This window comes from Aotus nancymaae, unplaced genomic scaffold, assembly GCF_030222135.1.
Source record: "Aotus nancymaae isolate 86718 unplaced genomic scaffold, 86718_ANA_hifiasm-v0.15.2.pri h1tg000049l, whole genome shotgun sequence".
NCBI lineage: Eukaryota > Metazoa > Chordata > Mammalia > Primates > Aotidae > Aotus > Aotus nancymaae.
Window position 1 is genome coordinate 21,300,640 of NW_026988463.1, and position 19,076 is coordinate 21,319,715.

The window sequence follows — 19,076 nt, forward strand, 5'->3', positions numbered from 1 at the left end:
GAATTACAGGCACCTGTCACTATGTCCAGCAAATTTTTTGATTTTTAGAAGAGTCAGGCTTTCATCATGTTGGCCAGGCTAATCTTGAACTCCTGACCTCAAGTGATTCACCTGCCTCGGCCTCCCAAAGTGCTGGGATTATAGGTGTGAAACACCGCGCCCAGCCATGCAATATATTTTAAAGCATTATTTATTTATTTATTTATTTACTTTTTTCCTCAAAAGTTAGAATAGTCCTGTTTGTTTTTTGTTTGTTTATTTATTTATAAAGGCAGGGGTCTTGCTATGTTGCCCAGGCTGATCTCCAACTCCTGGCCTCAAGCAATCCTCCCACTTTAGCCTCCCAAGTAGCTGGGACTATAGGCTCCAGCCACCATGCCCATCAACATTTATTTCTTTTTCATTGACAAGGAAGCTAATTAACATTTCAATGCAATATTTTAAAACAACAAACAATGAGAAAAAACAATCCATGATCAACAAAATGTCCAAATTTTTAATAAAAACAAAATCCAGCCCTGTACTTGCACAACCCTCTCTCACTCACGTCTTCCTCATCCCATCTCTGCTCAAGAGCTCTGTGAGGACTGAGTTACTGTCTTCCTAGCTATCCACAGCCCTAATATGGGTCATTCGCAACAGCATGCCTGGAAGCCAATGAAACCTCAGGACTGCAGTTTTATTCATCCAGTCTGCCCACCAATAATTAATTCATTGAACGTCAATAATCACCTGACAGAAATTATACCCGAAGAGCGGTAATCTCCACCAGACAATAATAGATGAAAATGGTAGAACTGAAGAACATGAGTGTCCAGGTTCAAAGCACCCAGCGCAATGTATTATTAAACGACCCATGCCGAAGCATATAATTATTAGGTTGGTGCTAAAGTAATAGCAAAACCACAATTCCTTCCTCACCAACCTAATAGGAAATTTTAGAACACCAAAAACAGATACATCTTTGAAATGTGTAGAAAAGCACAGGCCACAGAGTTACATTAAAAAATAACATTGGGAGGTTGAGGGAGGCAGATCACTTGAGGCCCAGAGTTTGAGGCCAGCCTGGCCAACATGGTGAAACCCTCTCTTTACTAAAGTAAACAAAATCTCAGCCGGGCATGGTGGCATGTGCTTGGAGTCCCAGCTGCTTGGGAAGCTGATGCATGAGATTCGCTTGAACCCAGGAGATGGAGGTTGCAGTGAAGCGAGATGGCACCACTGTACTCTAACCTGGGCAACAGAATAAGACTGTCTCTAAATAAATAAATAAATAAAGTATGTGACAATCAGAAAAAAGGACAATCAGAATGTCCTCAGACTTTGAAAAGCAACACAAGAAGCAAAACACAATGAAGTAATGTGTTCAAAATAAGGAGGAAATATTATTTCCAATTGGAATTCTATTCTCAGACAAACTATCATTCAATAAAGGCATTTTCATGCATTGCCTCAAAAAATGTACTTCTTATGACTTCTTTGTCAGGAAACTATTAGGAAATATGGTCAACCAAAAAGAGAGATTAAGCCGTAAAGACTGGCAGAAGAGCCAGGATACAGAACACATAACACAGACAGAGGCCAAAGAAATTCCGGAATGCGTAGAGAACAAGTTCAGACTGAATAAAATTGTAGGAGGCTCTAAGAGAGATACGTCCAGGGAGGGGAAGAAAAGAGAAACTTGATGTGCCTGACTACATGAAAAAAAATATTTTTAGCAGAATTTTGCAATTCTGTTGGAGAGCTTGGAAAGAATTAGAGACAGTGACAGAGAAAACTGAGCAAACCAAAATAAGAAGCCATAATTCCAAGGAAAATACAGAAGTTGACCAAAAGAGGAAATGTAATTTTAGTACTTGACACAGATCAGTAGGGAATAATATTTGCATAGTCATAATAACATGGAACATTAAATAACAACTGTGCCTTAACCATATTGAGAGAATGGTAGGAGTACCTGGTGTCATGAAAGTACCAAATCCTTTTCTACGCTGTGGCTGACATTGCTGGTTTCCCACCTAATATCTATTCTCCTCTTCTGATTTACCAATAGATGCTGATTTTGTTTGGAGCAGCAATGTACCTAATTTTAAAAACCCATTTTCAGCCAGGCACTGTGGCTTGCACCTGTAGTCCCAGTGCTCTGGGTAGCCAAGGTGGGAAGATGGCTGGAGGCCAGGAATTCAAGAACAGCCTCGGCAACATAGTGAGACCCTGTGTCTATTTAAAAACAAAAATAGCTTGGTGTGGAGGCACATGCCTGTAGTCCCAGCTACTCAGGAGGCTGAGGCAAGAGGATCACTTGAACCCAGGAGTCTGGGGCTGCAGTGAGCCAATCACTCAAACCCTGTGATTGCACTACTGCACTCCAGCCTGAATGACAGAGCAAGACCTTGTCTAAAAATTAAATTATATTAAATTAAATTAAAAATTAAAAAATCCCAGTTTGCCTTCTAATGACTGAAATAGAACAGAAATCCGTGGTGACTTCTGAGAAAGTTTTTCTTTTTTGATCTCAGTGCTATCCTTTCCACCTTATCACTTGCTGCTTCTTCCTCTTGGGAAAGGGTATTCCAGGTATGGGGATACAGTAGCCATTTTGTGGCCCTGATGTTGGAAACCACATGCTAAGGATGGAGGAGCCAAAGAAAACAGGAGGCTGATTCTTGATGACATCCTTGAGCAGCTGCACTAACTCAATGTACTAGTAACACACAAGTAGAAAATAAAATTAAAGACTGGGTGTGGTAACTCATACCTGAAATTCTAATAATTTGGGAGTCCAAAGAGGGAGGACTGCTTGAGGCCAGGAGTTTGAGACCTGTCTGGACAACATAGTGAGACTTCTATCTCAACAAAAAATTAAAAATTAGTGAGGCATGGTGGCTGGTGCCTGTAATTCCAGCTACTTGAAAGGCACAAGGAAAATGTGGCACATATACACTGTGGAACACTATACAGCCACAAAAAATGATGAGTTTGTGTCCCTTTTAGGGACATGGATGAATCTGGAAACCATCATTCTCAGCAAAATGACACAAGAACAAAAAATCAAACACCACATATTCTCACTCATAGGTAGGTGTTGAACAATGAGAACATATGGACACAGGGAGGGGAGCATCATACATTGGGGTCTGTTGGGGGGTTAGGAGAGGGATAGCAGGGTATGGGGAGGTTGAGGGGAGATAACATGGGGAGAAATGCCAGATATAGGTGACGGGGGGATGAAGGCAGCAAACCACCTTGCCATGTAAGTACCTGTGCAACAATCCTGCATGATCTGCACATGCACCCCAGAACCTAAAGTGCGATAAAAATAAATAAATAAATAAAACTGATGGGATAAGAAATAGTGCTTTAAATCTATTTAAGTAATAAAAGAAATGAATGTAAATCATTAAAATATATATCTAAAATTAAAAAAAAAAAAAAAGAAAGGCTGAGATGGGATCACCTGAGCCCAGGAATTTAAGGCTGCAATGAGCCATGATTGTGCCACCACACTCCAGTGTGAGTGACAAGGCAAAATCACATCTCTAAAAAAATAAAAAGGAAAGAAAATGAAATTGAAAACAGAATTATTTACAACAATAGCAAAACTCATCAAATACCTACAAATAAATCTGACAAGAAACATGTAAGACCCCTGCACTGAAAACTACAAAACATTGCTCACAGAAATTAGGAAACCCTAAATAAATGTAAAGATATACCATGTTCATGGTTAGATGACTCAATATTGTAAAGATATCAATTCTCACAAAATCGATCTGTAGATTTGGCACATTCTCTATCAAAATAGCAGCAAACTCATTTTTTGTGTATGGAATTTGACAAGCTAATTCTAAACTTTATGAGGACATGCAAGAGACCTAGAATAGCCAAAATAATCTTGAAAAATGAGAACTTAAACTACCAGAGATCAAAACTTTATATAAAAAACTTATCTTTATTACTTTTTTCATCTCTACTCTTTATTATTTTCTTCATTCCAACTTATTTGGGTTTAATTTACTTGTTCTAGATTGACATGAAAGCTTAGATTATTGGATTTCAAATTTTTTTTAACTTACTTTTTTATTTTGAAATAATTATACTCATAGAAGTTACAAAATTAGTATATAGGGTTTCTTTTGTTGTTAGTTTTTTTTTGGGTTTTTTGTTTGTTTGTTTTTGTTTTTGAGACAGAGTCTCACTCTGTCACCCAGGCTGGAGTGCAGTGGCCTGATCTTGGCTCACTGCAGCCTCAACCTCCCTAACTCAAGCAATCCTCTCACCTCAGGCAACTGAGTTGATGGAAGTACAGGTGAACACCTGGCTAGCTTTCGTATTGTTTTGTAGAGATGGATCTCCCTATGTTGCCCAGACTGGTCTTGAACTCCTAGGAGCTCAAACTATTCACCCACCTTTGCCTCCCAAAGTGCTGGGATTACAGGTATGAGCCATGAGCCACTGTGTCTGGCCCTCACAGAATTTCTTCAGCCCTTCACTCAGCTTCTACTTATAGTGACATCTTACATAACTAAAGCAAAATGTCAAAACTAGAAAATTGACATTAGTACACCATTTGACTAGACTATAGATTTTATTTTGTTTTCACCAGTTTTAACATGTATTCATTTATGTGTGGGGTGTGGAGAGGTGTCTGTGCAATCCAAACTCATGTATAGATTCATGTAACCATACTACAATCAAGATGCAGAACCGGTCTATCATCATAAAGGAACTCCCTCCCTCTATATTCCCACCCATATGCTTTTACTTCAATTCCTGTCCCTTAGCAATCACCATTCTGTTCTCCATCTCTATAGTTTTGTCAGTTTGAGACTGTTATGTAAAGGGAGACATGGTACATAACCTCTTAAAATCGACTTTTTCTTACTAAGCATGATGCCCTTGAGGTTCATCCAAGCCATTTCAAGTATCAATAGTTCATTCTTTTTTATTGCTGAGTAGTATTCCATTGTATGATTGCACAGAGTTTGTTTAATCATTCGCCCACTGAAGGACATTCCTTTTTTTTTTTTCTTTTTTTTTTTTTGGCTTTTTGTTTCTGATTTATTTCGCTTAGAATAATGACCTCCAGTTCCATCCAAGTTGCTGCTAAATACATTATTTCATTACTTTTTATGGATAAGCAGTATTTCATGGTGTGTGTGTGTGTGTGTGTGTGTGTGTGTATAAATATATATGTTATATATATATGTCATAGTATATATATACATATATAGGTATACATATTTGTGTGTGTGTGTGTATATATATATGCACAAAAAAATTATTTTCTTTATCCACTCAATGGCTGATGCACACTTATGTTGATTCTGTATCTTTGCAATAGTGAATTATACTGCAATAACATATATATATATATATATATATATATATATATATATATACACAGGTTTTTTTAATAGTGATTTATTTTCCTTTGAGTGGATACTGAGTAGTGGGACTGCTGGGTTGAATGGTAGATCTACTTTTAGTTCTTTGAGAAATCTTCCTATCATTTTCCATAGAGGCTGTATTAATTTACATTCCTTTTTTTTTTTTTAAAGAAAGAAAGAAAGAAAGAAATGAAGAAGAGGAACAAAAAGGAAGAGAAAGAGAGAGAGAGAATGTGAGTATTGCTTTCTTGCCCAGGCTAGAATGTAGTTTAGTAATGGGTATTGAAAACCTCTTTTATACCAATAATTATACTTGATGTAAACAGGAAGGAATAAGGGAAGAAAATAACAAACAAGCAGCCAACCAATATTTCATTTAAACCTATGAAATGCTATGCGATTACTGAGGAGTGATTTACTTCCAATTATGTAGTCACTTTTGGAATAGGTGTGAGGTGGTAATGTATGTTTTGTGTATTTGAAGTGGAGAGTTCTGTAAATGTTTATTAAGTTTACTTGTTCCGGGTCTGAGTTCAAGTCCTGAATGTCCTTGTTAATTTTCTGTCTCGTTGATCTATAATTTCGTTAGCTCTTCTTGTTACATTGATCCTTTTGCCATTATATAATGTCCTTCTTTGCCTCTTTTGCTCTTTGTTGCTTTAAAGTCTACTTTATCAGAGGCGAGAATTGCATCTCCTGCTTTTTGTTTATTTGTTTATTTTTACTCTCTGATTGGTTGATAAATCTTCCTCCTTCTCTTTGTTTTGAGTCTTTGTGTATCGTTGCATGTGAGATGGGTCTGGAGGACATTCCTTTTATTTGCAGTTTGTGTCTATTAAAATAAAGCTGTTATGAACACTGATATACAGGTATTTAACATGCACTCATTTATGTCCGTGTTAAGTAGACACGTATTTGTGTGAATACGAGTTTCTATTTTTCTAGAGAAAATACCCAAGAATGCAATTGCTAGGTTTTGTAGTAAGTGTATATTTAGTTTTTTGTTTTGTTTTGTTTTCTCTAGCCCACAATGAACATCATAGTATATGTTTAGTTGTACAAGAAACTCCCAAACTATTTTCCAGAGTGACTGCGCCATATGACATTTCCACCAGCAATAGATAAGAGATGTAGTTTCCCTGCATCTTTCCCAGGAAATATTCTTTTAAAATATATGCATTAAGGCTGAGCGAGATGGCTCATGCCTGTAATCCTCGCACTTTGGGAGGCCGAAGTGGGTGGATCACCTGAAGTCAGGAGTTTGAGACCAGCCCAGCCAACATGGTGAAACCACATCTCTACTAAAAATACAAAATTAGCCGGGTGTTGGGGCACATGCTTATAATCCCAGCAGCTTGGGAGGCTGAGGCAGGAGAATTGCTTGAACCTGGGAGACAGAGGTTGCAACGAGCCAAGATTGTGCCTTTGCACTTCAGCCTGGAGTGCAACAAGAGCGAAACTCTATCTCAAAAATAAATGAATCAACAAATAAAAATATATTCGTTAGAGTTATAAATTTCCACCTGAGCAGACTTAGTGGTTTAAGTCACAATTAATCTGGGCACCTAATACTCAGAGCTGACTGTAATCTTAATTGATTGCACCCTGTGCAACCCTAGAGGGTCACCAATAACATCATGATCTAGTGTTTTAGAAAATAAAATTTGAAAGCTTCTATTAAACATCTTGAATTTAGTTGGGGGGGAAACCCGATTAGCATGGTCTGCAGAAAACCTGGAATCTCTTCAAAAATATTCTTTTCACTTTAAACTTTAAACAATTTTTTGCATAATTATATCATATTTTCATGAAAATTTCCTGTCTAAATGGGATAAGGAAAAATATTTATAGACCAAGAGGTATTGGAAATACTGTGAGGCCGTTAAAAAGAACAAGACACCTCTATGGATTTACAGGAAAATATTACCATAATTTATAGTTAAGTGAAAAAAAAAATTACAGAAAAATATAAGCCTACTTAGGTCATATGTGTAGTTTTCTATATTTATATAGCAATTTTTAAGTCTAAAATAATACACACAATTATTAACAATGAGGTGAGATTTTTGTGTCTGGGGTGAGTGATTATTCAGCAAAATTTTAATATTTAAACATTGCTTACTATATTATTAAACAAAATTTAAGTACATTTCAAAGTTTTAAAAAAGAGAGAGTTGCCGGGCGCAGTGGCTCATGCCTGTAATCCCAGCCCTTTGGGAGGCTGAGGCTAGTGGATCACCTGAGGTCGGGAGTTCAAGACCAGCCTGACCAACATGGAGAAACCCCGTCTCTAAAATACAAATAAAAAAATACAAAAATTAGCTGAGCCTGGTGGTGCATTCCTGTAATCCCAGCTACTCGGGAGGCTGAGGCAGGAGAATTGCTTGAACCCGGGAGGCGGAGGTTGTGGTGAGCCAAGATCACGCCACTGCACTCCAGCCTGGGCCACAAGAAGGAAACTCCATTTCAAAAAAAAAAGAGAGAGAGACAGAGTGTGTCATTAAACCATTAATATCTGTTCAAATAGCAAAACTCCCTCCTGCTAATTTAAATTAATTGTTTACCAAAAGATGCTTAAAAACACTGTAAAAAGATCAATCAATCGTTGGGTAAGCTACTGATCAAATCATGGAGCAACAGATTATCTTCATCAGTAAATGAATAAAAAACCTAGAAATATACATATTATGTCATTGATACTACTGCATAGCATATTTTATATGTTATACATATTTATATTACACATATTACTATATATGTTATTCTACTTCTTACTTTCTAAACTTTTTATTATGACTTTTTTTAACATATGAAAAAGTTGGTTGGGTATGCTATCTCATGCCTGTAATCCCAGCACTTTGGGAGGCCGAGGCAGGTGACTGCTTGAGACCAGGCGTTCCAGACCAGCCTGGGCAACATGGCGAAAACTTGCCTCTACAAAATATACAAAAATTAGCTGAGCGTGGTGGTATATGCCTGTAGTCCCAGCAACTCAGGAGGCTGAGGCAGGAGGATCATTTGACCCTGAGAGGCAGAGGTTGCAGTGAGCTGTGATCACGCCACTGCACTCCAGACTGGGCAACAGAGCATGACCCTGTCTCCAAAAAAAGAATAAAAAAAGCTGAGAATCATATCTTTCTTCTTTTTTTACCCAGTACAGACAAAATCTCTGCTCTCATAGAACTTAAATTTAATGAATGTTAGCTTACAGCTTACATTTTTTTTCCTCCTGAACCTAGACTGTCTAGCCCATGTTTTCAACCTGAGTGCTAGCTCTCTTCCTCCTTGAAAAGCTCCAAGTCCAGTTGGATTCTGTTAAGGTTTTCTCTAGCAATTATCACCTTTATCAATGTTTTTTCATTTTGTTTTATTTTGAGATAGGGTCACACTCTGTTGCCCAGCCTGGAGTGCAGTGGGGCAATCACAGCTCATTGCAATCTCCACCTCTCAGCCTCCCAAAGAGCTAGGACAATAGCACCCAGCCTATCAATGTTCTTAAATGCAAGGAATCTGCATATCCAGGACCCAATAAAAATGAAGTAAAACGAAGGAGCAGAGCCCCTCATTCAAAAATTTCTAAAAATGTCAAGACAGTAAAGCATCAAACCAAGCCCAAGGTCCTTCTAAGCATGGGGCCTTGGGCAACTGCACAAGTCACGTACCCATGAAGCTGGTCCTGTGTCTATCATTCATAACCAAGTTCTAGCCCACATAGAATATACAAATTGTAATATAACTGTTTCTGACTGGCCCATTCAACCCTCCAGCCTACATTTCCGTTTTCTGAGCAAGCTCTTTCTCAAGCATAGTCTTCTGGAGACAGAGGAGACAACTGTAACCCAAATCAGAACTAGTTCTATTATTTCACTCACTTGTTCACTCACAAGATACATGTTGAGCTCTATTGGGTGCCAGGCACTGTTCTTCACATTGAGGATGGAGCAGTGAACAAAAGACAGAAATGCCTGCTCTGGTGGAGCATGCATTCTAATGCAGGAAGACAGACAACAAACAAGTAATAGATACAGTGTGTCAGATGGAAATTGATGCTATGCAGAAAGACAAACATCACATGTCCTGGCTTATTGGTGGAATCTAAAAATTAGAACAATTCTACTCTCTATAGCCATAGAGAGTAGAAGGATGGTTGCCAGAGACTGGGAAGAGTAGTAGGGGATTACGGGTGGGGAGGGGACAGTTAATGGGTACAAACAATTAGTTAGAATAAGACCTATTGTTTGATAGCACAACAGGGTGGCTAAAGTCAAGAATAACTATTTTTTTTTTTTTTTTTTTTAGACAGGGTCTCACTCTTGCCCAGGCAGGAGTGCAGTGGCACAATCTCAGCTCATTGCAACCTCTGCCTCCCAGGCTAAAGTGATCCTCCTGCCTCAGCCTCCTAAGTAACTGGGATGACAGGTGTGTGCCACCACACCTGGCTAATTACTGTATTTTTAGTAGAGATGGGGTTTTGCCATTTTGCCCAGGCTGGTCTTGTACTCCTGAGCTCAAGCAATCCACCCACCTCAGCCTTCCAAAGTTCTGGGATTACAGGCATGAGCCACTGCACCTGGCCTAAAGTCAATAATAACTTAATTGTGCATTTTAAAATAAAGATTGTCATTGGATTGTTTGTAACTCAAAGGATGAATGCTTGAAGGAATGGATACTCCATTCTCCATGATGTGCTTATTTCACATTGCATGCCTGCATCAAAACATCTCATGTATGCCATAAATATATGAACCTACTATGTGCCAGCAAAAATTAAAAATTAAATAAAAAAGAAATGTTAGAAAATAAAGAAGCCTATACTATAAATGTAAATTATTATATATATATATATTTAAAAGCAAAAATTTTTTTGAAAAGGAAAGGAATTTAGTGCTATGGAGAAAATAAAGCTGGAAAGGGGAACAAAAATGTATATGGGGTTGAAATTTTAAATAAAGTGGTCATGAAAGGCTTGCTGGGAGGGTTACTCTTGAGTAAAGATCTGAAGGAGTTAAAATAGGGAGCCAGGCAAAAATCAGGAGGGAGAGCATTCCAGGCAGAGTGGAGCCAACTCCAAAGGCTTTGAGAAAGGAACAAGGCTGAATGAGTTTGTGAAACAGCAAGGAGGCCAGAGTGGCTAGAGGGGAATAAACACGGGGTGAATAGTAGGATGTGAGGTTTGATCGGTGAGGAATTTAGTGATACCAAGACAGGAACAGCACTGGGTGATCACAGGAGGATGAAAAAAACCCAAACAACAGCTCAAACAAGAACTAGAGGAAAAAAACCACAGGAAAACCGAAAACCCAAAAGAAGGGAGAGAAAACAGCCAAAACCCCGGTCAGGATGATGTGTCCATGACTCTTCCAGGCAAACACATAAGGGAGAAAGGAGGCAGTCATTGGCGTCCCTGAAATTCCCTCCTTTTGCAGAATACCTACTGATTATTCCACCCCCTAGTTAAAGAGACACCCATAGAATTAGAAACCCAAACTCTCGTGTGAGACTCGTTCTCCCAAGCACGCCCGCCCTTCTCTCTTAAGTGTGTGTTCCTGCTTGGTAATAAAAGCTTCTTGCTTCATTCTGACTCATCCTTGAATTTTTTCTCCTGACAGTGCCAAGAATCTGACCACTGGCTGGGGCTGAGGTCTCACCGGCATAGGGAGACCTTCCTGAGTCCTCTGGCAACATTACTAAATCATGGAAGGCTCCAGGATAGACCATAAGACAGGCCACAGAACAAGCCCAACCAAGTACATTTAAAAGATGGAAACTGCTGGGTGTGGTGGCTCACGCCTGTAATCCCAGCACTTTGGGAGGCTGAGGCAGGAGGATCACCTGAGGTTGGGAGTTCGAGACCACATTGACCAAGATGGAGAAACTCTGTCTCTACTAAAAATACAAAATTAGCCAGGTGTAGTGGTGCATGCCTGTAATCCCAGCTACTCGGGAGACTGAGGCAGGAGAGTTGCTTGAACCTGGCTTGAACCAGGAGGCGGAGGTTGTGGTGAGCCGAGATCGCCCCATTGCACTCCAGCCTGGGCAACAAGAGCGAAACTCTGTCTCAAAAAAAAAAAAAAAAAAAAAAATGATTGAAATCATGCAATGCCAGAGGTCTCCAATGTGTTGCTCAGCTCCCATGAAATGCCATGCACAATTTTGGAATGCATACAGTAAGAAGGATGAAGGAGTGAAAGGGACATTCTCCAGCCAGCCTATTCAATCTGTATGGATGAGAGATACCATGGTCAGATTATCTTTAGAACTGGACGTGTACAGTCATTTTGTTTTTTTTGAGATAGAGTCTAGCTCTGTCACCCAGACTGGATTGCAGTGGCACCATCTCAGTTCACAGCAACCTCCACCTCCCGGATTCAAGTGATTCTCCTGCCTCAGCCTCCCAAGTAGCCGGGACTACAGGCATCCACCACCAAGCCGGTTAATTTTTTTGTTTTTAGTAGAGACAGAGTTTCACCATGTTGGTCAGGCTGGTCTCGAACTCCTGACCTCAGGTGATCTGTCTGTCTCAGCCTCCCGAAGTGCTGGGATTACTAGTGTGAGCCACTGCCCCTGGCCAATTCTTGCTGTTATGAGTAGCTGTGTTCTACAAAGTTGCCACAAACACTGAATTAGTAAATACTGAGCCATTGCTGCTGCTTTTTTTTTTTTTTGCAGGTTTCAAAAGCTCACTTTATTCCAATGTGAAATGAAGACATGATGGTTTGAAAACAAGAAAAGTTATTGATCAGCTGTGAGGATGCTTTGCTTGCTAGCTTATGCCCACCCCCTTTGAAACGACAAGTCTGGACAGACCACATCCATAAGCAGCTCTCTGCAAAGACCCAGGCAGACGCCCCAGCCTCCTCCAGCTCACAGGTCGGCCATCCCCTCCCCAGTCAGGGCTCCAAAAGCAGGAACAGAGAAGAAGCAGCATGGGCGGGGAGGGAGAGCGGGCAGCGGGGTCTGTGGGGGACCCTGCCATCCACAGAGCTAGTCTCTGTAGAAGGTGCTGTGTGGCAAGGACCAGGAAAGGAACTGCACTACAGAGAGCTGACATCATTTCTGCATCTGTAACTTCCCCCAGATCCATGATTCAGCCCTGCTCCCACCAGCCCCGACCCTGCCCCGCTGTGCGTTAGGCCCCTCAGGTTAAAATGCGGAGAAGGTGAACTATTGCTTCCAGATGAATTAAAGTTCGGTTCCCGAAAGCCTCTGGTCACAACATTTTCATCAACTGATTGAAACGTAACTTTGTTTTATGTGTGTTTCTGTTTAAAGTCACCTTATTTAATATGTAGTTGATGCAATAACGTTGAAAAAATGGCCAACAGCACTATAACTCATGCCTGAATAAAGCTTATCAAACACATGTATTTTCTCAGTAAGGCACATATAGCCTTCCTGTGCTTAGGAATACTAGATAGCACTTCCGCAGTACACTTGGGGGCCATTGTACTCTTAGCACAGTTGAGTGGAATTGTAAAGCAGTGACAGAAAAAAATTGGGAAATTCACAAAAATGTGACAATTAAGACACTCCCAAATAAATATTGGATCAAAAAAGAAACCACTGGCCGGGCGCGGTGGCTCATGCCTGTAATCCCAGCATCTTGGGAGGATGAGACAGGTGGATCATGAGGTCAGGAGTTCAAGACCAGCCTGACCAACATTGTGAAACCCTGTCTCTACTAAAAATACAAAAACTTAGCCAGGCATGGTGGCAAGAGACCATAATCACAGCTGCTCAGGAGACCAAGGCAGGAAAATTGTTTGAGATCAGGAGGTGGAGGTTGCAGTGAGCCAAGATCACACCATTGCACTTCAGCCCTGGTGACAGTGCAAGACTCCATCTCAAAAAAAAAAACACCAGGGAAATTAGAAAATACTTTGAGATGAGTAAAAAGGACACAACATATAAAAATTATGGGATGTAGCTTAAGCAGTTATTAGGGGGAAATTTACAGCTGTGAACACCTACATTAAAAAGAAAAAAGATTTCAAATCAATAGCCTAACTCTACACTCTCAGACACAAGAAAAGGGAGAATGAGTGAAATCATGTGGGGCCTTATGGGCCATTGTAAGGATCTCAGCTTCCATAATCTCTGGAAACGTCCCAAAGATGAAGAACTGTAGGGTCCAGTCCTACAGGGTTCTGTGAGCCCCTCCTGGCTGGTGTGGAGACGAGAAATTGTAGAAATAAAAGGTGTAAGACAGAGATCAAGAAAAGAGAGGTTGGGCCCAGGGATCCACTGCTACCCAAATCGTGGAGACCAGCAGTCGCCCCAAATGCCGGGACCCTCTCATGTTGATTGAGTTGCAAATCTGGGAGCAGGGTACGTAGGGCATGGTCTTGGGCATCAGAGACTGGGGGTAGGGTAGATGGGGCGTGGCAGTGATAGGGTCAAGTACATGACGTGTCATTCAGGTAGGGGCTCAGGAATTTCTGGCACCTGAAGTGAGGTAAGGAGCATAATGCATCAGCACTTTTTCCATACTTATCAAGAAAGAACTAAAACATTAAGATTTATATTACTATTACTGATTATCTTTTCTTTTTTTTTTTTTTTAATTTTTTTTTTTTTTTTTTTTTTTGAGACGGAGTTTCGCTTTTGTTACCCAGGCTGGAGTGCAATGGCGTGATCTCCGCTCACCGCAACCTCCGCCTCCCGGGTTCTAGCAATTCTCCTGCCTCAGCCTTCTGAGTAGCTGGGACTACAGGCATGCGCCACCATACCCAGCTAATTTTCTTTTGTATTTTTAGTAGAGACGGGGTTTCACCATGTTGACCAGGATGGTCTCGATCTTTTGACCTCGTGATCCACCCGCCTCGGCCTCCCAAAGTGCTGGGATTACAAGCGTGAGCCACCGCGCCTGGCCCCTGATTATCTTTTCTAAGACAGAAGGAACCAGGTGCAGAAGCAGAACATAAGAGTAGACGTGGAACTTGACCACGGAAGCACAGCATTACATAGAGACAATTTAAGCCCCTGGATGTCTGTGGGCTTACCTGACAGCCGTCAGGCCTTACCACAAGAACTTGGAGAAGCAGAGTTTTCTCCTAACTCCTCCAGGGAAGGAGACATCCCAACTATTTTGGACGTCTCCTTCCCTAGCTGGCTAAACAGTGGGCACTTTCCCAGCGCTGGCACTGGTGCACAACCAAGGCACCCTCCAGCAGCCCTTATGCGGGTGTGACAGAGGGCTTATAGCATCTTGCCTTAGTGTCATTCATTTCACAATGTCACCCCAGGTTCACATTTCCAACCTGAAAGGCATTAGTCAAAGAATTAAGATCACCTATGAATAAGATCACATATGAACAACTAATAACTATTATGGTTATACTTCTAGTTACTTTCTTCTTCATTGTTTATATGGAAATAGACTGAGGCTTTTTGCTCCTGCCTCGGTGCTTATGGGATCTCCCCGCTACAAAGAACCAACCCATAGATTTAAAGAAAACTAAAAAAAAAAGAGTCAATTCTCATTATTCATGAATTTTATATTTGCAAATTTGCCTACTCACTAGAATTTATTTGTAACCCTAAAATCAATACTTGCAGTGCCTTTAGGGACATGTACCAAGCAGCAGAAAATTTTAGTCACCCACTGTGCTTGTCTCAGCTGAGGTCAAAAAAGGCAACACTCTACCCTCTTGTTTCAGCTCTTATACCGTAAACACATGTCCTTTTTTGCAGTCTATTTAGTGCCACAATTTTCACATTTTTGTTTTGTTGGTGAGTTTGCTCTCAAGTGTAGTGCTGAAGTACTATCTAATATTCCTAAGCACAGGAAGGTTGTATGTGCCTTACTGAAAAAAATACATGTGTTACATAAGTTTTATTCAGGCATGAGTTCTATAGTGCTGTTGGCCATTATTTCAGTGTTATTGAATCAACTATATATTTAAAAAGGTGACTTTAAACATGAACACACATAAAATAAAAAAAGTTACGTATCAATCAGTTGATGAAAATGTTGTGACCGGCTCTTGGGAACCGAACTCTACATTTCATCTAGAAGCAGTGGTTCAGTATTCACTAATTCAGTGCTTGTGACAGCTTTATAGAACATAGCTACCCCAAATAGCAAGAGTTGATTGTACATGTTCAGTTCTAAAGGTAATCTGACCATGATATCTCTCATCCATACAGACCGAATAGGGGGGCTGGAGAATGTCCCTTTCACTCCTCCATCTATTCATTCCAAAATTGCGAATGGCATGTCCTGGGAGATGAGCATTCCTTTAGAGACCTCCTGCGTAAAAGGAGAAACCATGGCTGCTGTCCGCAGTGCTGATATCTAAAGCCAGCTTCTCTCAAGAGAAGCAGCATCAAAATAATCACTGAAATCCACACGAATGAATCTGAGGCTTCTGATTCCTACTCCCCAAAGATCAAAGACAGTAGGTTGCCCCCGAAAAACTAAGTCAGTAAGAATGCATGAAGAGAGAGCATTGATCCCATCTTGGTGGGGCAAGATAACATCCACAAGAACCGAGGGACATCATTCTAGATTTGTAGGAATCCTGGAAAGAGTCAAACTTGGGAGCAAGATTGCTCATCTCCTCTGGGTTCCCACACTTAGCCAATCCTGTGCCACATATGCCTAAGCCTTAGTAGCAGCTTAACCAAATTTTCTAAGCCGCTTTATATGTCTTTATATCTCCTCTGACTCTATAGAATATTTAAGATCTCCCACTATCTCTTGTGCTTTTTCCAGAAACATATGTGTACCCTTTGGAGGAAAAAGGTCCTAGAAAATTAATGTAGCCAAGTTTATATTTCTCTACTATTTCAGCAATTGATGTTATTGGCTTAATTTAAGACTATACACAGAAATAGTATCCAGGTCATTGAATTAGGGTTCAATTAACAAACAAGAATGGTCTTCTAGAATGCCACCACCCTTCATCAGTCCAGCAAGGAACACTTTCCTTGCTGATTGCTTCTTGGAATCCTGCAACCCTACTACATAATATGAATGTGAGCCTGGAAATGTGAGTCCCATTGACCCCACACTTGACCATATTAGCCTTAGGTCATATGAAGATAGTTTGGTAAACTTTGGGTCTTATTGAGATAGCTGGCTGGGCCACAGTGACTCACACCTGTAATCCCAGCACTTTGGGAGGCTGAGGCATGATAATTGCTTGAACCTGGGAGGCAGAGGTTGCAATGAGCGGAGATTTTCCCTCTCAGAGTTCTAATTACCCCGTTATCCCTTGAAGTAGCTAGGGCCCTCCCTGTTGTCATTTGGCATAGAAAAATGTTCCCCTGATTTGTAAATATGAATCATCTGGGACTAGATATGAAATACACTCACTTTAAGAAACAGAAGAAGGCATCACCATATCCAAGTGGGAAGATAGGATTTTTATTCTTTACATTAGTTGGGACATTTTTGGTTTTGAGTGAGATAAACTGAACTCAAAATGTCCTAAACACAATAGTAAGTTTATTGGCTCATATGACTAAGAATTCCAGGAGGTAGACCCTGCGTTAGGTAGTATTGGGTCCAGAGACTTGCAATTTATCGTCAGGGCTGGAGCCATCTCCATCTCTGGGCTTTGTGTTTCTTTGTGTTGGTTTCACTCTAATGCCCCACGTGATACCTCCACAGCCCTTGGATTACACAGTCCTTTCTGCTAGAAGTACCAGAAAAAGAGACATCCTCCTTCCTGCAATCTTCCAGACAGAGTCTTGGGTGGGTGTGACACTCACTGGATTGAATTGGGATCTGTGTCCACTCCTGAGCAAAAGACTGTAACTGGAAGGCCAGGCATGGTTGTTTATGCCTGTAATTCCAGCACTTTGGGAGGCCAAAGTAGGTGGATCACCTGAAGTCAGGAGTTTAAGACCAGCCTGGCCAACATGGTGAAATCTTGCTTCTACTTAAAAAAAAAAAAAAAATACAAAAATTAGCCAGGTGTGGTGGTATGCACATGTAACTCCAGCTACTTGGGAGGCTGAGGCAGAAGAATCACTTGAACCTGGGAGGCGGAGGTTTCAGTGAGCCAAGATCGTACCACTGCATTCCAGCCTGGATGAGAGTGAGACTCCATCTCAAAAAAAAAAAAAAAAAAAAAAAAAGACTGTAACCTGAGTGATAAAATAAGCTGATTTGCTAGAGCCAGTGATGGGAATCAACCTAAGTTGAACCACATGAATGGGGTTGGGGGGTGTGGGTAGTATTGAATGGTTCTTCAAAGGAAAATCATGTTTGCAGAAAAACAAGCAAATGGCTTCTACATCACTGCTCTTGACAAGCAAGTCTAAAATCTTAGTATTTAGAGGACAATGTAAGTCTCATCTAATATTGCTTTTTCTTAAGTTGACCAGAAGTGTTTTTATTGAAAACAAAGGGAAGTGTTGGTTCACTTGTTCTAAAGTTTCTTCCTCACTAACAGCCACATGATCTGAGAATTTCTCATTTACCAGTAGTGATGAACCTCTTCAGTCATATTTGTTTTACCAGTGCCTACCCTCATGGTGTTAGCTGATTGGACCAGAAATGAATATACCCACCCCAAAGAAGCTAGCTCATTGGGAGGCCAGTGGTCAATTAAATTAATCTTCGGGACCCACTAAGACTAAGACAGCTTTGAAAACTCAAGAAAGCCCACAAAATCCTCTACCAAGCACAGTGACTTATACCCGTAATCCCAGCGCTTTGGGAGGCCACCATGGGCAGATTGCTTGAGCCCAGGAGTTCAAGATCAGCCTGGGCAACATAGAAAGACCTCCATCTCTACAAAACCCACAAAATTTAGCAGGGTGTGGTGGTGCATGCATGTGTTCCCAGCTACTCCGGAGGCTAAGGGTGGGAGGATCAATTGTGCCAGGGAGGCGGAGGTTGCAGTGAGCCAAGATGACACCACTGCACTCCAGCCTGGGTGACAAAACCATACCCTGTCTCAAGTAAAAAATAAAAATAAAGACCACAAAATCCTCCTCCTGAGAGACCTAGACCTTTCCAGGTTCCCATTCTCCTGAGGCCCTCTTTGTGTTTTTTTGGATTCTGTAAAAAGATCCCTGCCTGAATTCATTTAATAATTTCTTGATTCTGCTTGAGCTAATTTGAATCTGTTTCTGTTGTCTGAAACCAAATGACTTTGCCAAGGCTGAGTCCGGTCACAGTCATATCCAAGGACGGCATAGAGGCCAGTGAAGGTGAAGCAGAGTAATCCAGAGTGTGAGTAGGAAGAGATGAGGGCAGAGGGAAAGGAGGGTCAGACGACGGGGGGCCTTGTAGATGATCATAAGGACTTCGGCTTTCATTCTAAATGAAGCAAGAAGCCACTGAAAGAGTTTAAATAGAGAAATGACATGATCTAACCTTAATTCAGTGAGAATCTCTTTGGCTGGCTTATTCACCATAGGCTGTGGAGGGCAGAATCAGCAAGACTAGTGAGGATCCGATGGCAATGATTCGGGTGAGAGACAATGATCGATTGGAGCATGGTGGTGGCCCCAGAGGTGGTGAGTAGATTCTGGGTATATTTTATAAATCAGAACACTGATGCTTTAAGAGGGAGAGGACATTGCCTATGGTCTTATGATGACAGAGTGGTTTAGAGGCAATACCACTCTGTACTGAAGAATCAGATGGTGATTGTCCTAGGAGTGTACACATTTACCAAAACTCCTTGACTTGTACATTTTGGGCTGGGCGCGGTAGCTCATGCCTGC

At 40.9% G+C, this 19,076-nt stretch overlaps 1 protein-coding gene across 1 annotated transcript in view; it reads left to right on the forward strand.

The window, feature by feature from the left end:
* Positions 1-19,076, forward strand: part of SCNN1G (sodium channel epithelial 1 subunit gamma) — a 62,182-nt gene that overhangs the window by 8,259 nt on the left and 34,847 nt on the right. Inside the window, exons 3-6 of the mRNA XM_064362570.1 lie at positions 5,562-5,623; positions 12,060-12,260; positions 18,508-18,579; positions 18,767-18,866. The gene's annotated coding sequence lies outside the window, so the exon portion shown is untranslated. The remainder of the gene's footprint in view (positions 1-5,561; positions 5,624-12,059; positions 12,261-18,507; positions 18,580-18,766; positions 18,867-19,076) is intronic.